This window comes from Vicugna pacos, chromosome 22 (genome assembly GCF_048564905.1).
Source record: "Vicugna pacos chromosome 22, VicPac4, whole genome shotgun sequence".
Lineage (NCBI taxonomy): Eukaryota > Metazoa > Chordata > Mammalia > Artiodactyla > Camelidae > Vicugna > Vicugna pacos.
Genome location: NC_133008.1, coordinates 11533202 through 11537997, shown reverse-complemented (window position 1 = coordinate 11537997; position 4796 = coordinate 11533202). Strand labels below are relative to the sequence as shown.

At 45.6% G+C, this 4796-nt stretch overlaps 1 non-coding gene across 1 annotated transcript; it reads right to left on the bottom strand.

Annotated features, from left to right (window-relative positions):
- Positions 1-3366: 3366 nt before the first annotated feature.
- On the bottom strand, positions 3367-3473 carry LOC116285120 (U6 spliceosomal RNA). Its single transcript, XR_004194805.1, has one exon. It is a non-coding gene; the product is annotated as a U6 spliceosomal RNA (small nuclear RNA).
- Between the last annotated feature and the right edge of the window lie 1323 nt (positions 3474-4796).

The following is a 4796-nucleotide window of genomic DNA, read 5'->3' as shown; positions in this document are numbered from 1 at the left end:
ATAGTGACACACATACACACACACATAAACACACACACACACACATACACACACACACACACACACACACACACACATATACACACATATTCTTTGGGCACATTTTTCGAATTGCCGCCTCCCACCCTGTAGAATTCAGAGCAGGCTATGTGACTTGCTTGGCCATTGAAATGCGAACAGAAGCAACGTGTTTCACTTCCAGGCAGAAGGGCCAATGGGCAATTTCACCTCTCCTCTGTGTCTGGCAAGACTCCAGATGGTGGCTGCTTACCCCAGCCTGGGTCCCGGCTTTCCCAGCCTGCAGAACTGTGAGAAATAAATGTCTGTTGTTTATAAGCCATGCAGTCTGTGGCATTTTGGTATAGCTGTCCTGTTTTGAACAGACTAAGGCAGATAAGCAGAGTCCTCTCCAGGCCTGCGCGGGATGCGAGTGTAGAGCAAAATCTTTGCTTAAGTGACTGGGCTTTTTGCTGATGTTTTTTGCAGCATAACCCAGCCCATCCTGACTGCTGGAAGCAAGTGGGGATGAGGAAGACCTACTAGGAGGTTACTGTAACCATCCAGATGAGAGATGATGCTGGCCCAGTCCAGGGTATTAGCACTGAGATGCTGGGGATGGTGGATTCTGAATAGGGTAAATTGTACCTTGTTGGGTGCTGGATATTTTTATATTCATGTAAATGTTCTTGAGCTTTGTTTCATGCTGTTGAGTCATTTGGAAATAGTTTGATCCTCTCAGATCTTGCCTTTATGTTTTTCAGGCAATCCCAGAGCTGTCTTTAATCTGAGGTTAGTTTTTCCTCATTACTGAGGCAAGGTTCTCCTCAAAGAGAGAGAGAGATATTTATAAGAAAATGTTTATTCTTTTGAACCTCACAGGAAGGAAAAAAAAAAAAGAATGCAGCCAAAACCAAGTATTTAACCAAAATAGTTGTCCCAAAAGGCAGCAAAATGGGGGAAACCTCAACACAAATCAGTGACAATTTTCCATGTTTTTGCACAAAGATGAAAAAAATCTATGACAATTCTGAGCAACACTTTCATGGTGACAGTTACACAAGATGATCTCAGATATTTAAATGATGCTCTGTGATCATTTAGAAATGAGCAGAAACCTCATTGTAAGGTTTTCTACTCTTGCTGTTGGGAGGAGGCACTATTCCACCCCTGGCTGAGCTCTGTGCACATTTCCTTCTAATCTTTGAAGGTGGTTCTTTCCCTGGTCTTGGGCGGTTTCCTCGTGTGCATGCGCTCCTAAGCACTGAACTGCATCCTCAGAGGGGACCCTCTGTACATCTCTGGAGTTCTCCCTGCAGCTCCTTCTCCTCTCCAGTATTTTGCCCTGCAAACTCTAGCTGCTTTGGCTTCTTCAAACTCCCGGCTTCTTCTCTGCAGTTCACGGAGGCAGCCAGGGTTTCCGCTGCCTGAGCTGTGGCTGGGGCTCCCCTCATCTGTTACTTGTCCCTCAGGAGTCACTGTCCTTTGTTGTCTGATGTCCAATGTCTTAACTGCCATTTTTTCATATGTTTCGTCCCGTTTCTTAGTTGTTGTAGATGGGAGGGTAGTTCTGGTCTCTGTTATTCCACTGTGGTTGGAAGCCCTGTTTTACAATCTGATCCCCGAGTCATGCAAAGGGTGGCCCATCATTCATCAGTGCAGCCAAAGGCAGGAGAAACTGCCTAATTTCTCAACATGGATGAAATAAATTTCAAAGCAGCGAGAGGCTAATGTGACCTAATGGTGGCTTCATTTTCTTCATTATAAATAATAAAAGGCACTTCGGAGTTGATAAAATACAGTATTTCACAGTTTGTGTCTGAGAATCACATCTGGAATTCTATGGGTCTGTTTCTGTGGTCTGTTGTTTCTGCTGTTTCTAGTTCATTTTGTCTTGTTTCCTTATGTCTTTGATTTTTTTTTCTCCTGGACATTTTATTTGAGAAAGTATTTGTAAAAATAGTTTGAAGCCTGACACGACATTCTTTTCCTTCGCAAAGGATTTTGGGGGTCCCTTAAGCCTAAGTTTCAGACTTGATACTGCAAAGCCAGGTTGCAATCGATTCAAATCTATTGCAAATCTATTGCACTCAGGGCTGACGTCTTTCTGATTCACCCTTATTCCTAGAAGGCAGCCTGTCCGAGTCCCAGCCCAAAGCCGGTTTACAAAGATGCCTACCTTTGTCAGGCTCTGCTTCTAAACTGTGCCCACCCAGCACTCTGAAACTGACCAAAGGGCAATTCAGCCTCTCAACTGGTCACATGGCAGATACCCCCAGGGTAAAACTGGCCCTGAGTTCTTTGGTCACCAATTTGGCTTCCTGGCCTGGGGACACATATATTGTTAGATCTTTGATTTTTGAGGGGTAATTTTAAAAGATTTTCAGCTTTATTTAAATTTAAAAATGTACGTACTATGTAACCTGCCACTCATGTCCCATAGGTCTTTTTATGTATTTTCTTACTTCACAAACATTATAGTGAACTTACTCTGGGCCAGACCCTTCTAAACACTCTGCATATAACAAGTCAATCCTCACAGTGGGCCTAGAGGGTAGGCACTATTTTTGTTCCCATTTTGCAGACAAAGAAACTGATGCACAGAGAGATTCAGTGACTCATTCAAGGTCTCACAGCTGGTGAGTGCCAGAACCAGGATTTGAACCAAAGCAGTCTGCCTACAGAGTTCATGCAATTATATCCATGGCTGCATGGGAACAGGTAGCCACATCTGTGACTAGTGTAGGATGATGGGGACCATTCTAATCTGCTGGCTGCTCTAAAGAGGTCAAGTTTAAGTGGAGAACTGATAGATAAGCAGAGCTTATCAAATTGCAGGGTTAGATGGGGGGACCAAGGGAATGGCATGTGCAAAGGTCCAGTGGTAGTCCATTCAAGGAGTGGTGAGGAGGCTGTTGAAGAGGAGAGTGACATAAGATACAGTGAGGCACTAGGAGGGTGGGCCAGAGAGAGCATTTTGAATTTTGTCCAAGGGTACCCAAAAAGCCTCGGGAGGATTAAAAAAAAATTTTTTTTAATTGACGTGTAGTTGATTTACAACATTAGTTTCAACATTAGTTACAACAGTGATTCATTTACACACACACACATATATATAGAGATTTTTTCTTTCAGATTATTTTCCAGTATATGTTATTACAAGAAATTGAATGTAGTTCCCTGTGTTATACAGTAGGTCCCTGTTTATCTATTTTATATTTTATATATATAGTAATGTGTGTCTGTTAATTCCTAACCCCAAATTTATCCCTCCTCCCCACCATCACCCTTTCCTCTTTGGTAACCATAGTTTGTTTTCTACGTCCAAGAGTCTGTTTTTTGGTTTGTAAACAGAATTTGTATCATTTTAAAAATATGGAATGCTTCACAAATTTGCATGTCATCCTTGCACGGGGACCATGCTAACCTGCTTTGTATTGTTCCAGTTTTAGCATATGTGCTTCCCAGGTGAGCACGGGAGGAATTTTAAGGAGAGCGACATGGCCAGGTAACTATGCTGACGCTTTGGAGAGGTAGGGGAACTCTGTGCGCGTGGGGCTGACGGGAGGTGTAAACACCTGGGGGTAAGAGGGAGTTTGTGGCCCTTAGTCCACCATCACCCCAGGTCACACCAGGACGTCACTGGGGGTGGGGATCTCTCTAAAGAGAGCTGTTTAGGGGTTATGTTTCCCTTTTGTTCTTTTGGTTCTCTCCCCTCAACCAAGACCAAGATAGGAGGTTATCCTTCAAGACAACTGCTTGTAGATTGGGGGTGTCAGCCAGGAGGGAGACTGACATCTCCCCCATTGCTCACCAATCATGCCATGTCTTCTGAGCTGCAGACCCTGGAAGGCCCCCGTAGGCTGGGTGCTCCCCATGGTGGGAGTCCTTTGGGGAACATGGCTGGGACCCCCTGAAATAGGTGGGGCCCGGAGCCTCAGGATCTGGACTCTGCTCTAGAAAAAGGCACGGCCTATAGCTGGTTGGAGCAGCTCACGAGGGCCGAGCCAAGAGAGAGGGGCCATTGCTTCCACTTCCAGAATCGGGCAGGACACACACTGAGAGGGGAGCTGAGCTGGAGCTCCCTGAAAGCCCCTGCCCCAGGCCAAGGGGCCTTTGAGGGGTCTGTGCCTGGTTACCCCTTCCAGAGAGAGGCCAAGGGGTGGAACTTCGGAGCAGGGGTCTGAAGGATAGTCACAAACAGACTGAAGCCAAGGACTGGGCAGGAAAGGGCTTCAGTAGTGGAGGGAGCCTTGAAAGATCCTACAAAGCTCACCCTGAAAGAAGGAGCTACAAGTGTTCCTGAGATGGGGAGGGAGGCCGGCAGTGGTTTTGAAGACAGTGCTGGGGGTACAATTAGGTCGCTTCCTGCTTGTCCCCTTGAGTCCGGCTTCTTCAGTATTCCAGGTGGCCAGACACCGGCTCAAGTCAGAGCAGAAAATGAGGCCGGCCGAGTTGGCTGCCTCCCACTCCTTGGAGTCAATTTCCAGAACTCTCTTTACTCCATTTCTATTCACTTCCCTTGGGGAGGGAAGATTTTTGGGAAATTTCCACCTGGCACTCCCAGGTTTCTAACTGCATCTGCAATCTCATTTTCCATTAGAATCTTGCAGTTCCAGGAGGTTGAAATCCATTAAGAATCTGGTAAGTTTTGTACCCATTTAAGAAATTGCCGACTCTTTTCCAGAGTGACTATACCATTTTCTGTTTTCACCAGCCATGGATGAGAGATCCAGTTTCTCTGCCTCTTCTCCAGCATTTGACATCGCCTCTGATGTTAATTGCAGCTGTTCTGACAG